Source organism: Tursiops truncatus, chromosome 5, assembly GCF_011762595.2.
Source record: "Tursiops truncatus isolate mTurTru1 chromosome 5, mTurTru1.mat.Y, whole genome shotgun sequence".
In the NCBI taxonomy this organism is placed as follows: domain Eukaryota; kingdom Metazoa; phylum Chordata; class Mammalia; order Artiodactyla; family Delphinidae; genus Tursiops; species Tursiops truncatus.
Window position 1 is genome coordinate 30,409,999 of NC_047038.1, and position 15,512 is coordinate 30,425,510.

General features: G+C 39.2%; 1 long non-coding RNA gene across 2 annotated transcripts in view; it reads left to right on the top strand.

The window, feature by feature from the left end:
• Window positions 1-12,606, top strand: part of LOC109548743 (uncharacterized) — a 92,950-nt gene extending 80,344 nt beyond the window's left edge. The window contains exons 4-5 of one of the 2 annotated variants that reach the window (XR_012331909.1): window positions 661-778; window positions 2,682-12,606. This is a non-coding gene — a long non-coding RNA (uncharacterized lncRNA). The remainder of the gene's footprint in view (window positions 1-660; window positions 779-2,681) is intronic. The other variant, XR_012331910.1, reaches the window with a different exon arrangement.
• Window positions 12,607-15,512: the final 2,906 nt, after the last annotated feature.

Sequence of the window (15,512 nt, forward strand, 5' to 3'; positions counted from 1 at the left end):
ATTTTCCAACACTTATTCAACTATTTTTGATCTACCAAAATGGCAATTTCATGTGAGCCAAAGAACTGCTGTACGTCTGGCACGCTGCTAAGTGCGTAGTCAGAATACTCTTATCCAGTCTCTCACTTTACAAATGAGAAGGGAAAACAAAGCTGGCTTGTAAAGTCCATCGATAAAGCTGTTATAAGATCAATAAAGAATAATACATTTCTAAGAGCTAAACAAAAATGTGACTGTTAGCCTGTGCATTGGAGGTGTAGCTTTACTTCCTGTGGATTTACAGTTCCTATGCCACTGTTTATTTTCCTGCTCTAAATTTGAATATGTGGCTGCAGACCTATGTCATAGGTACTTTAAAAAATTTTTAAAAAGCTTCCCTAAAGTGTAAACAAATAAAAACATTATACAGTGGGAGAATCTGAAAACCTGCCTATTTATTTTCATTGTAAGGTGGAAAAATCTTTAGCCTCCTGGGTAAATATTCATTATCTTAATTGACTTCTGTCTAGTTAAGTCTTCAGAAGGATAAAAAAAATAGTCTGTGGGTAAAATACATTTGCTGGAAATTACAGGACTGGAACGAAAGCAACATCTGAATTTCACTCTGAAACCAGAAAATCTAATACGGTAGTAATGATTTCATCATGCTGCTTTTTCCAGGCATGATCAATAAAAGAGGGGAAGTCAAGTCCTGCTTTGAAAACTGGAGTTCCATAAAGAATAAAGTATAAGAGCTGAAAAAGAAATCAGAGCTACATTAATTCAGGAGCACACGCTGGTAAGAGTAAGTCCAAACAGAGGAGTGTGAAGAGGAATGGAAAGAAACAAAACTGTTCCATTATAAAGGTGTTTAAAGGGCTTATTCTCCCTCAGTGCCCATGCATATAAATTCCATTAGTGTTAATAGGACCTAACTGCGTGACTCATGGGGTGAATAGAGTGACTTGTGTATATGTGGTTAAATGAAGTCTAGAAAAAGTCAATTAAAAACCACAGATGATAGTTCAGGAGTCTAACAGACTTACAGATATCTGCAAGAAAGGCATTTAATTTGAATCAATGGAATAATGCGTTTTTCTTTTGCTAAAGACAGAAGTTATAAAAATGGCAAAGGGAAAATAAGCCCAAATTTAGTTCTCAAAATCATTGCTTAAAGTTAAGGGATGTATTCTTGCTCCCCAGATGGTAAAATAGATCCCTTGTGAAGGATTTATAATTTGCCTTCAAATTGGAATACTGAGTTATGTAAGGAATTCAAACCATTGTCCATTTTTCCTAGCCTTCACAGTCAGAAAGAAGAGAGAGAAAGAGGGGATAGAAAGAGAGAGAGAAAGAGAGAGAGACAGAGACTCATTTACACAGAAACAAAACTCTGGCTTTTGATTATTTCCGAAAGGGAGCATAATCAAACCGGATTTTAAAGAAAATGCGTAATGGTACACAAACTAGTAGATGGAAATCTCTTAATCAAGGGAGAAATTATTTCTGGAAGAAAACTTGCAATTACTTTGCTGTAGTTCAAGTGAACAATAAAGTCCTTTATCCAGAAGAGAGAGAAAACTAAAGGTGTTTTTCTTTCTACTGATATATATATATCAATAGAAAAAAGTCAGGGGTTACAAATAAAGGTTTCCTTTTTGAGTATCTACTACTTCTGTCTTATAAGCCGTATGTTATGTGAAACCAGGCATGCTTTAATCCTTTACTTTAGTCCTCATACTTCTGCTTGTATTAAATAGGTGCTCAAACATTTAAATAAAGAAGAATAAGTGAACACGAAGGGGGGGATTGGAAAAAAAAAAGTCTTACCTGAAGTGTTTTCTTTGAAGTGTCTTATCTTTCCTTTGCTTTTGGAAAAAGTTGAATTTAGCACTGAGAAATGCTTCAGACAAATTGAATACGTAAGAATTGACGTGATCTCTTTTCTAGTAAAAGGAACTACATTTAAGAAGAAGGATGTGAGTGAAGTTTCTTTTGGTTAAGTTTAATAAGAAGCAGATCTTAGAGGGACTTGATATCATGCACTTGCATTAAGCTTTAATCCTTCACTCTATACCGCCAGTAGTATGGTATTGAAGTCATACTTCTTGTTGTAAAGCAGTAAGTCTGATATTGCTATCTCCTTCCCATCCACTTTATTTTTAATCATTTAAAAGCGTTCTTTATATTTTAGGATCGAACACAGCAATACTTTTGAAATAGAAGGTTTATAAAATTTGCACATTCACAGCACTGGCACCAGATGTACATACATGTCTGTGACTGTTTAATCAACCAGCTCCAAGTTAGGAAAAGTTAAATATGGAAAGTCTAAGAAGATTATGTGGGGTGTAATGTCATTTCTTTACTGATAGTGCATATAAGGTAGTAGTACCAGAAATAGAAGGGTGAATTTAGTTTTAATGTAAATACTAATTAGTACAGTGAAGCTGCTAAGATGGGGCTACTGGGAGTGCAGGGATAGAGGGTGGAATGGGAAGCGGAAAATTGTCTCAGTGGAGTGGGAGGTGGGTGGGTTATGCACCACAAATTAAGAAGGGATTAAGAAGGGCTTTGCAACACCAAGAGTTGGGGAGGAAGCAGAGCACCTGGACCTCCCATACACAGATGGTGGGAGTGTCAGTTGTTGTGACCACATTGAAAATGGTGTAGCAGTATCTTTTTTTTTTTTTTTTTTTGAGGTACGCGGGCCTCTCACTGCTGTGGCCTCTCCCGTTGCGGAGCACAGGCTCCGGACGCGCAGGCTCAGCGGCCATGGCTCACGGGACCAGCCCCTCCGTGGCATGTGGGATCCTCCCGGACCTGGGCACAAACCCGTGTCCCCTGCATCGGCAGGCGGACTCTGAACCACTGCGCCACCAGGGAAGCCCGCAGCAGTATCTTTTAAAGCTGAACACTTGCAAAGCATAGGAACCAGCCATCTCCTAGATACCTGCGCAACAGAAATGTACAGAAATTCACCTAAAGACTCGGGGAAGTATATAATAGAAACTATACCTGTAATAGCCAAAAAACTGGATCCAACCTAAATATGCATCAGTTGGAAAGTGGATAAATAAATTGTGTTACATTCAAGCAAAGAAATATATACGGTAACAGGAATAAATATGGATACCACGTGTAACATATGAATGAATCTGACAAACATAGCATTGAGCAAAGCAGTCGGGGGAAAGACAAGTCTGTACTGTTTGATTCCATTTATAGAAAGTTAAAAAGAAGCAAGGCAGTCTAAACTATTAGGTTGCAGTTCTCTCCTGGGGAACGGCAGAGGGAATTGTGGCTGTTTCTTAATCGGGGCACAGGTACCCAGCTGTGTTCACTTTGTGAGCATTTATGGAGATGTACACTTATGATTTGTGCAGTTTTCCATTTTTGGATGCATGTTAACCTTCCATAAGAAATTTACCCTTGTCCTCAGGTAAGTATAGGCCCCATGGAAGCTTGGGAACTCAAGCCCTAAGGGAAGAACTTTAGGAAGGAAGGGTGATGGAGAGCTTCAAACAGAAAGAAAATTGGGGAGAGTGCTGTGGTCAGTGCATCCAGTCTGTCATTACTTAGGGGAATAAATTAGCATTTGGATAAAGCCTGAAGTCATCATAAATAATAATATAGACTCACCATTAATATTGAAAAAATCTGAGGAGATCTAAGCTTGAGTCAGAATAGACACAGATATAGGTTTCAAATGAATAAGACCAGAGGCAGGGACAGGATGAGATGCCAGGTTCAAAAAGCCGACTGTCGAGGTATGAACAGAGTATCACACAGTAGCTTGGAATGGCCAGCCGAACCCTGAGTGTGCTTAAAGTTCTCTTGCCCATGCTTGAGGCCTAGCCAACATTTTACAGTTTATGCAGAAGACTGAGAAAGAGAACGACATGACTTACCATTTTATTTATAAATCAGTTATCACATGATCATACCCTATACTTGCAAATTTCCCCGTTTTTCAAACTATGCTCTGACTTCCACATGTAAAGCATGATGTAGCAAGTATACCAGCTTTTATCTGCTCATTTCATTCTTGGTTTCTTATTGATGCAGGGTTATAGTTAAGACTGGCAAAGTCCCCAAATAAAACTCTTACTGGTTTATGGATCCTAGGTAAAGTGAAGCAATAATAAAAGCTAGCAATTATTGAGTGCTTGTTGTATACGAGGCACTGTCCTCAGCAATTTGCATATATATTGTCTTAATTCTCACAGCTCTCCTGAAACTTAAGAGGAAAAGGTGCAGAGTGAGGAGGGGCAGAGCCAGGGCTCAAGGCCAGGTTAGTCTGACTTCAGACTGTATGCGGTTTTATTGTGTCAACTATATTTAACCATCAGACATAAAGATGCTTTGAAATCTCAGTGAATGTACCTGCAAGTCTTCCTTAGCTCAGCTCCTACCAAAAAGAGGTCATCCTCACCACCGCCCCGCACATCCACAGAAAGCACTCAGAAGGGAAGGGAGGCAGTGGGAGATCTTTCTCAGGGAAGCCTGGGCCATCAGGTAATGTTGGCAAAGACATCAGCACAATACAGCTCCTGTACACTCGAACGGAGCCCCTTAGGGTAACCCTCCCTCTCTCTGTGCTGCCAGCCTTCAACTCTCCCCACTCCCACATTCAGTGTCCGTTTCCCTTTGATCATTCTCCAGTGCGAGCTGTATTCTCTTCTTTTCTTTCCCCGGTAGTCTATGACAGATAGAGCCTGATGTTCTTCTCTTTGGGGGAGAACAAAGAGTGGCGGACCTTTAAATACACCGTTTCTTCATCTCTGTGGGGACAGGATCAATACAGAGATCATAAACCTACATACCTACAGAAAGGACATTTATTTAAATGACCGAAAGTGGTGGTGGTAAGGCCTTATTGTCTAGATTTTTTATAGAGAAAAATAGGGATAAAGTGTGTGTGTGTGTGTGTGTGTGTGTGTAGGGGGTGTGGATTTGAAGGCCCAAAATTCACTGATTCCAAGGAGAAGGGCTGAAAGCCGCATTTATAGGCCATTTTTCATTAGATTGAGAAAGTGAAACATGCAGGGTGTGAAGGATGATGGTGGGGGACTGATGGACAAAGTAGCCAAAGGGAGAAATTAAGCTCTCCCCAGGGAGGCGGCGTCTACTTCGCCCCAGCTGATGGTTGCCAGTTGGCAATGAGAACGGTTGCCAGATCTTCTGAGTTTTCAGAAGATGGAAATCCAGATTTTTTTTTTTAAATGGGAAATCTCCTATTTTTAAAACGCTGTGTGAGCCAAACAAAACACGATTGTGGGCTGAATTCAGTCTGTGGCCTACCATTTTGAGACCTTTGATTTATAGTCTTCCCAAAACACGACATTTCTGTTCCAATTTGTCATCTCAAGGCTTGTTCCTTTCAGACTCAGTTCATTTTCCGTACTCTGCCCTCCTCCTTCATTCCTTTATTATTTACACACATGTCTGACGCCCCCTCAAGACGATATTCTGTTGATAGCACGACTTGCATCTTTTTCAGTTTGGTATCTTCTCCATGGTTTTCTATAGTGCTTTAAATAGTGCAACACTCAGTGCTGGTTTAACAAGTGTTTGTTAAAGAATGCATTCTCAAAGCTAGTCCAGGGAAACTTGAAGCTGTACACGGGGTCCCTTTGCTGAAACACGATTTGCCTAAAAAACAAGTATCTGAAAGCCATTTTGGGATTTCCACTGTCAGTGATAGTCGACTGTAATTCAGCCCAAGTTTCTTGTAAAATCAACTAAAACATGTGGACAAAATATAGAAAACATCTTATTAAGAACATCAAAGACCTAATAAGAGAGTGAAGAATTGCTTTGAGAGAACAGGGAGAGTATAAAAGCACACACTGGTGAACGGATACATCTTTTACCCTGAGGGCATTTGCCGTGACTAGGAGGGGACAGCAACGAGGAGGAACAGGTCAATAAGTGGGTTAGGATTGGAGAAAAGATGGAGACCTTGGATTCACCCACTGCCCCTTGGCAGGGACTCTCCCCATGTCCTACCTCCCCTGCACCCAACATTAGCTACGTGACCTTTCTGGGGAAACAGCTGAGCAGTGCTTTAGGCTTTAGAGAGACAAGAGTAGTAACTCAGAAACATCTGGTCAGAAACCCCATGAGACACACACACCCTTTGCCCTGGGAGAGGTTGGTGACTTGACTTTCTAACGCTTGTAACTTCCTTTCCTTGAACGCGCTCGGATAAGGCTAATCTTAAGTAAAATGGTTCTTGAATTTGTGGTTAATGGAACTGTTAAAGCTCTACAAAGTTGGACTTGCCTGGTGGTCCAGTAAGTCTCTGCGCTCCCAATGCAGGCTGTCTGGGCTCCATTCCTGGTCGGGGAACTAGATCACGCATGCATGCCACAACTAAGAGTTTGCATGCTGCAACTAAGAGTCCGCACGCCTCAACGAAGAGTCCACATGCTGCAACTAAGACCTGGCACAGCCAGAATAAACAAATAATAAATTAAAAAAAAAAAAAAGAAAAGCTCTACAAAGTGTGCTGAACATTAGCCTGAGGCAGTACTCTTCTTATCCTCCGGGCCTCACCTTTTGAGAGCCCCTGTTTATATCCTTCTCTAGCTAGTCCCCTCCCCACAGAGTGAAGGTCCACCAGGGCTAGGGCATGTACCACCTAGTGCTGCCTCTGTACTCTCTCCCCGAGCCCCCGAGCCCCCTTCCTCCAACCATGCTCAGGATAGTGAACAGTGGAATTCCCTACCAAATGATGCCAAAGCCCATTTCCCAGGCCTCCACAAGCTGCTTCTTCGGACCCCTTCTCCAAAGGGCCTCTCTTGCCATTGGGGTGTGCATTTCCAGGCCCCAGAGAGGGGCCAACGGGTAGGTTGTGTGTACGTGTGTGTGGACAGACTTTGACTGTGAGGTTGGGTCCCCAGCAAGACCTTGTGGTGCTCGATTGTAGGACTCAAAGCAGGTTGCTGATCACTAGGGTCACTGAATATTTTGTAGTCTTGAATAGTTCCCTGACTAAGGGGCAGGGTTTAGATGCGCCACATTGAAAGGTGCATATAATTATCAAAATGTGGGGCTTGAGTTTTTTAGCCATTTGAATCAGATTTACTTTTGTAAGTGATACTTTTCTAACTGTTATCTAGATAGGTTTTGTATTCACTATATTCTAGCCTGTAATTTGTATAAGTTCACCATCTGTTGTCATTAAAGAAGTATTCGTAAGGTGATAAAAAAAGTTTACTGAAAAGAAACAATCAATCATTCTAGGAACTTCATGAAGCTGAGGTTGTGTAAGGTTCCCTGAATTGTATTTGTTGTTATGATAACATGAGATAGCCAATTCGTTGACAAAACTGTACTTCACATCAGTCTTGTTGTAAGACCTGGAGTCCCCAATCAGAGAAAGTTCCTATTCAGGTGTGAGATGTGTAATAGAGGCCTATATAATGGGTGGCCTGGAAAACTTAATACATGAGGTGATTAAAATATCCAGCCCACCTGGATCTTTGCCCACAGCCCACTGCCAGACCCCCTCCTGATGCCACACTCTATCCACTTGCAACGATTTTCAGCGAATACTAACTTCTAGGAATTTACTTAAATACGTGTCTTAGATCCAAACATATTAGTGACAAGAGTAAGAGCATGTCCATCATGTTAGCAATGAGCTAAATATCCCTTGTTCATTATAGTAAATAACGTCTCAAAAAGTGACACCTCAGATATTCTTTGCAATGTCAACATGCTTGAGGAAAACTTGTTATTGCTTTTCACAAACAAGCACTTTCACTTTTAATAATAATTATTACAGATATTGAAATAACATGTCAAACACCTCATGTTGGGAGATCTGAACAAAATTTGTTAAAAAAATTTTTTTCTCCTAAAAAGCTATAAACTCTAACTGTAATAGTATATTTCAATTTTTATACATGTCTGTGGTAGATATGTTGTATGAATGAGATGCTAAACCCTGATGATTTTAATGTTCTCGTTTTGTTGAATACTTGGTTTAATGGAAAGAGGTTAGTAATCAAGTTTTTTTTCTATTTTTAAAAGTTGAGGTAAAATTCACATAACATACAATTAACCATTTTAAAGTATACAATTCAGTGTCATTTCGTGTATTCACAATGTTGTGCAATGACCACCTCTCTCCAGTTTCAAAACTTTTCCATCACCCTGGAGAAAAACCCCTATGCCCATTAGTAATCACTGCCCATCTTCCCTCCCCCGCATCTCCTGGTAACTACTAATCTGCTTTTGTTCTCTATGGAGTTGCCTTTTCTGGATATATCATATAAAAGGAGTCATGCAATATGTGACCTTTTGTGTTTGGCTTTTTTCACTTACCGTGATGTTTTTGAGATTCATCCAAGTTGTAGCATTTATCAGTACTTGGTTCCTTTTCATGGCTGAATAATATTCTGCTGTATATATCATGATTTGTCCATCAGCTAATGAGTCTTTGAGTTGTTTCTCCTTTTTGACTATTATAAATATGCAGTAAACATTCATGTACAAGTTTCTGTGTGGATATATGTTTTCATTTTCCTTCAGTATATACCTAGGAGTGGAATTATTGTGTTATATGATAATTCTATATTTAACTTTTTGAGAAACTGCCAAAACATAGCCAAGTTTTATATACTCTGATTACCTTTGAATTTTAAACAATATATTGCGTCTTATTTATTTATTTATGGCTGTGTCGGGTCTTTGTTGCCGTGCACGGGCTTCTCTCTAGTTGTGGTGTGTGGGCTTCTCTCTAGTTGTAGCGTGTGGGTTTTTTCTCTCCGTAGTTGTGGTGTGCGGGCTCCAGAGCACGTGGGCTCTGTAGTTTGTGGCACGCGGGCTCTCTCGAGGCGCGCGAGCTCAGTAGTTGTGGCGTGTGGGCTTAGTTGCCCCGTGGCATGTGGGATCTTAGTTCCCCGACCAGGGATGGAACCCACATCCCCTGCATTGTAAGGTGGATTCTTTACCACTGGACCACCAGGGAAGTCCCTATATTGCATCTTTTTTAATAGCTTTATTGAGATATAGTTCGCATATCATAAAGTTCACCCACTTAAAGCATACTATTCAGTGATTTTTAGTATATTCACAGGTTTGTGCAACCCTAACTACAATTTTGGAACATTTTTATCACCCTCAGAACAAACTTTGTACCCTTTAGCAGTCATCTCCCATCCCCTCCATTACCCCCAAGCCTAGACAATCACTAATCTAATCTCTCTATATACAGATTTGCCTATTTTGGATATATTGTAAGAATGGAATCATACAATATGTGGTCTTTTGTGACTGGCTTCTTTCACTTAGCATAATGTTTTTAAGGTTCATCCACATTGTAGCACGTATCAAGTACTTCATTCCTTTTATAGCTGAATAATAGTCCACTGTATGGATATACCATATTTTGTTTATTCATCAATCAGTTGATAGGGATTTGTGTTGTTTCCACTTATTGGCCATTCTGAATAATGCTGCTATATACATATGTGTACAAGTTTTGGGGTAGATGTATGTTTTCAGTTCCTTTGCAGATATACCTAGGAGTGGAATCCCTGGGTTATATGGTAACTCTATGTTTAACTTTTTAAAGAACTGCCAGAACCTTCCAAAGTCTGTACTGTTTTGCATTTGCATTAGCAGTGAATGAAGGTTCCAATTTCTCCACATCTTCTTTTTTTTTTTTAAGATTTTTTTTTTGATGTGGACGATTTTTAAAGTCTTTATTGAATTTGTTACAATATTGCTTCTGTTTTGGTTTTGGTTTTGGTTTTTTGGCCGCAAGGCATGTGGGATCTTAGCTCCCCACCCAGGGATCGAACCTGCACCCCCTGCGTTGGAAGGTGAAGTCTTAGCCACTGGACCATCAGGGAAGTTCCTCTCCACATCTTTAATAACACTTGTTATTATCAGTCTTTTTATTATAGCCATCCTAGTGAGTGTGAAGTGATATCTTGTTACAGTTTTGATTCATGCTTCCCTGATGGTTAATGATGTTGTGTATTTTTTCATGTACTTATTGGCCACTTGTGTATCTTCTTTGGAAAAATGTCTATTCAGATCCTTTGCCCATTTAAAAATTGGGCTGTCTTTTTATCATTGCCGTGTAAGAGTTCTTCGTATTTTCTAAATGCAAGTCCCTCATCAAATATACGATTTTCAAATATTTTCTACCATTTTGTGGTTTGTTTTCACATTCTTGATGTTTGAAACACAAACGTTTTAAATTTTGATGAAGCCCAATTTACCTATTTTTTCTTTTGTTGCTTGTGCAGTTGATGTTGTATCTAAGAAATCATTGTCCAAACCAGTCATGAAGATTTACCCCTATGGTCCTTCTAAAGACTTTATAGATTTAAGGCTTTAATTATTTTAGGTTAATTTTTATAATATAATGTGAAGTAGGGTCCAATTTTATTCTTTTGCATGTGGATATCCAATTGTTTAAGTGATACTATATATTATTTTTTCTAAAACTATAAACGTTTTCCATACTAATACTTTCTTTTTTTTTGGCCATATTTCCCCATTTATGCCAGTGTTACCATCCCTCTTCCATAAACTGAAAACCTGGAGTTACTCATCTTCTTTCCTTGAATATTTGATCCCTGGGCTCACCACTCTGTATCACTACTCTTTTGAAATTTTTCTAATTATTTCAATGTCCATGTAGATGATCATTCCAAAAACCAGGTGTCTCAGTTTTTTTTTTTTCAACCTAATTATTTTGTTCTACAGCTTACCTCAGCCACTTGCCTCCAAGGTCATATTCTAGATCAGTAGTCCTCGATTAGAATTAGAATTAGCTCTCAATTAGAACTGGCTGGGGAGCTTTTAAGCAATACCAATGACAGTCCTCCTCCAGCATAATTACATCAAAATCTCCTGGGATATTACCTGAGCATCATTATTTCTAATGTGACACCAGGATTGAGAAACATTGCCCCAGACATTGCCATCACCAATAACTTTAATACTTTCCTTGTGGAAATATCAAGTATTCCACTCTTCATTTGCCACCTGCTAATTTTCCCTCTCACTGTTTTGAATAGACCAATTCCAATAAATCTTCTACTGGGATCTACAGTCCATTCATCTTAGCATCATTTCATTGGCTCTCATAACTCTAGTGTCTATACTTTCCTTATGTGGTAGTCTGTTATACTGATGGCCCCCAAGTGAATCATGCCTCCAGTATTCGTGCCTTTGTGTAGCGCCCCACACCTTGTCCCCTGCTCGAAATAGTGTTGGCTATGTGACTTGCTTTAACCACTAACATGTGGTGGAAATGACACCACTTTTTGAGAAGAAGCCCAGCTACCCTGCTGGAGAGACCATGTGAAAAGACCATACCAAGAGACTACGTGGAGAGGAAGAGGCCCTGAGGGAACACGTAGTAGAGCCATGAAATTCAAATGACAGTGAGAATCAAGGCTCCAGACAGTCCAGGTGATTTCAGTGTGCAAGGTTGAGAACCACTGATTTGTATGCTGATGGCTCCCAAATATGTATCTCTATTGTCCAATACAACTTTCTATGAAGGTCTAGAAGGTCCTTTATGATCGACCCTCCACCCTGTCATCCCTCTAACAGCATCCCTCCTTGCTTCCCCTTGCTTACCTAATTCCTACTGCAGTGACCTCCTTGCTTTTCCTCACACAGCCTGGGTATATACCCTCTTTAGGGCCTTAGCCTGTTCCCACATTTTCTGCAGTACTCTCCCCCCAGATATTTACATTATCCACATGTCTCACTCCATCATCATCTTCTGGTCTTTGCTCAATGCAATGGAATAAATGCTGTAATTGAGTAAATTTTGCTCATCTTGCTAAAATGTCAACTAACATATATCTATGAGAATATGGGAAGATAAGCGAATAATAAAAAGTTTTACAGTGCCCATTTTGGTGAGGATATGGAAAAAGGGAAACTGTTATGTGTTGACGGTGGGTGTTTAAATTGATACAGTAGCTTTGGAGAGTAATTTGGCATTATCTAGCAAAGTTGATCATGTATATATATCCTGTATGAAGTAGGAATATAGCTCTGGTGGTTTTAAAATAGGTTCACAAATTCTTTGATAGGTCTCCCTTTAATAGGTAGGGCTTAATTCTCCTCTCCTTGAGTAGGGGCTGGATTTAGGGATTCATTTCTAATGAATAGATATGATGGAAAGGACAGTGTGTGACTTCCAAGACTAGGTCATAGGAGGCATTAAGTTTTCTTCTTTACCCTTTCTCTTAGATCACTTGCTTTGTGGGGAAGCCAGTTGCCATGTCATAAGAACACTCAAGCAGCCCTTTAGAGAGACCCAAGTGGTAAAAAACTGAGGTCTCCTGACAAGAGGCAGGGAAAAAAAAATTTCTTGCCGACAGGCATGTGAATAAGCCATCTTGGAAGAAGATTCTCCTGCCCCAGTCAGGCTTCAGATGATCACAGCCCCAGCTGACGTCTTGACCACAACTTCATGCAAGAGCCACCCAGCTAAGTCATTCCCAAAGTCCTGTTCCACAGAGACTGTGAAATAATAAAATAGTGTTTGCAAATATCTTTTCCCATTATGCATCTTGTCTTTTCACTCATCTTAAGATGTGTTTTCTTTTTTAATAAACTGAAGTTCTTAACAATGTATTCCAGTTTATCAATCGTTTCTTCTATGGCTAGTGCTATATGCGTCTTATTTAAAAAACCCTGCCTTAACCTAAGGTCATGAAGATATTCTGCTATATTATCTTCTAAATGCTTTATATTATTACCTTTTATACTTAGCTTTTAAGCCATCTCCTTTTAATTTTTATTTATTCTATGAAGAAAGGATTCAATTTTATTTTCTTTCTGTGTGAATACACAATTGTCCCAGCATAATTGATTGAAAAGCCCATCTTTTCCTCACTGCTCTTTAATGTCATTTCTTTTCCATATTAATGCCTATGTGTGGGTTTGTTTCTATTCTCTTTTTCTGTTTCTTTGGTTTAATTTCTGTCCCTGCTGCAATGCCAAACTGTGTTGATTGTTATACCTTTATAATATATTTCTGTATCTGATATATCCCAGTCCTCCTTTTGTTCTTCTTTTTCGTGAAAAGTATTGTAGCCATCTCTAAGTGAAAAGAGTATTACTTATGGTTTTTGAAATATAAAAAATAAAAAACTTGCATATGAATATTTATAGATGTTTCATGTATATAACAAAAACTGGAAACACTTCAAAGGTCCACCAACATGTGAATAAATGAACAAGTTGTTGTATACAATGCAGTATTACTCTGCAATAAAAATGAACAAATAGCATTATATAAACACTATGGATAAATCTCGAAAACATTATGTTGGGCAAAGGAAGCTAGGCACATAAGAATACATACCTTATGCTTCTATTTGTGTGAAGTTCTAGAACATGCAAAACTAATCTAAAATGACATAAAACACATCCATGGTGGCCTGGGGAAAGGAATTCTTCAAATCATTCAATAGCTGAAAGGTTGCCCTGTTGGTCTTCTATTCTGACAAACCGGATAGGACTAAAACCATGATTGGGATGTACAGGTGCCCCATGGTATAAGAAGGTACATTTTCTGGCCCTTCAGCATCTGTGGATCAGCAGATTTTGACACTTTTAAAGTAATAATAATAATAGCACCAATAAAATCTAAAATTTATATTGCACATAGTATCTACCAGGCATTGTAATGCTTTACATATCCCATCCCATTTATTCACTGCAAAAGGTTTTATGGGTAAGTATTATTATCTTTGTTCTACTCATGAGAAAACTGAGCTACAGAAGAGTCGAGTAATTTACCCCAAATCGCACAGCTATCAAATGGCCGAGCTGGATTATGAACGGAGGCAGTCTGGCCTTGGAGTTTGTACTTGTAACCGTGATCTGAATCAATGCTACAAACATGTTTTGTCTGCTTAGCATTATAACAAAAAGTTGATTTGAGAAGTTCAATGAAATGTTGTCTCTTGTTAGAATTAGCAATATAACTGGCAAATTTTGGGGAAAAATCCTTTAAGTGAAGTTATAACCCCGCCTAATTTAAGGTTTAAGAAAAAAATTCACCTCCTCCCTCCCGCCAATCAAAACAAAAATGAAACAACAAACCACATAAAACTGACTTCAGAGAGGAATGAGATTTTGGAGGACTTGTATTATCCAGATTATTGGATTCATACAGTTATAAGCCCTTTGCTTAACCAGGCTTGTGTCAATGGGATCAGTTCCTTGTTCTGTCAGAAAGGGAATTTTTCAGCCCGTCACTAAGAAGCAAATGCTTCTTTTCTGCTCTTCTGCTCCTAAAGATATTTTAATTTGTTTGTGATTTATTGAAATTTGCCTGGCTCTGGGAGAGCTGCATCTTTTAAGTATACTTTATTGCCTACTCCAATCTATTTGGGAAACTTTGTCTTCATAAAAGATGTTTCCCTGAGAGCACATTCTCATCTGAAGTCTATGAAGTAGCGTGCTCAATACAGCACACAATTTATTCTACCATTTGCTTCGTTAAGGTACCTAGAGGACATGGTGTGTGGTTATGGGTGTACAAAAATGGCCACAAATCCCCTCATACATTCGCTTCTGTTTGATAACTTTGATGGTGAACTCTGGTTAAAATTGCGGTTTTAGAAAACTAACCTCAAAAATTAATGGTGCTAAAAGATATTTTCTAACCAAACTGAAATATTTTTCTGTCAAGTAATTAATATCTAAAAATAGCATAATGTGATTATCCCAGTGATTTATTTTGGTCAGAGAATCTTTTTAAATACACATAAGACATAAAAATTTGGAGTGTGTGTTAGTTCACCTCTATGCTAAATATCCTCTATTGATGAGACTCTTAGAGGCTTATAGGAGTGGATTATGCCCTCCCTTTAAAAAAATAATTAATGCTTTTACCTGCGTTAAAAGCTCTTGGGGCTTTCCTGGTGGCACAGTGGTTAAGAATCCACCTGCCAATGCAGGGGACATGGGTTCGTGCCCTGGTTCGGGAAGATCCCACATGCCGTGGAGCAACTAAGCCTGTGTGCCACAACTACTGAGCCTGCACTCTAGAGCCCACGAGCCACAACTACTGAAGCCCGCGCACCTAGAGCCCTGCTCCGCAACAAGAGAAGCCACCACAATGAAGAGTAGCCCCTGCTCGCCGCAACTAGAGACAGCCCATGCTCAGCAACGAAGACGCAACGCAGCCAAAAATAAATAAATTAAATAAATTAATTAAAAAAAAAGCTCTTTCTTCTATCTTAATTTTTTCTTGTTATCTTGTTTTTCTCCCACTCACCTTCTTTCTCACTTTAACTTCCTGCCATGTTTCTCTGTCAGAAGTCTTTGTCTGTTTCTTTTTTTCTGGGGCCTGGAGATTGGTAACAGGAATTCTAGAGGAAGTGCTGAGTCCTGGGTCAGGATCCTGGCTAGGCTAGCATTAGTAGGAGGAGAGATGAGAGTGGATGTATCGCTTGACTAGTTTATTGTTTTTGACTTGTACCAATGGGAGGCATCAAAGAAATAGAACATATTTTACTCAGTTTAAT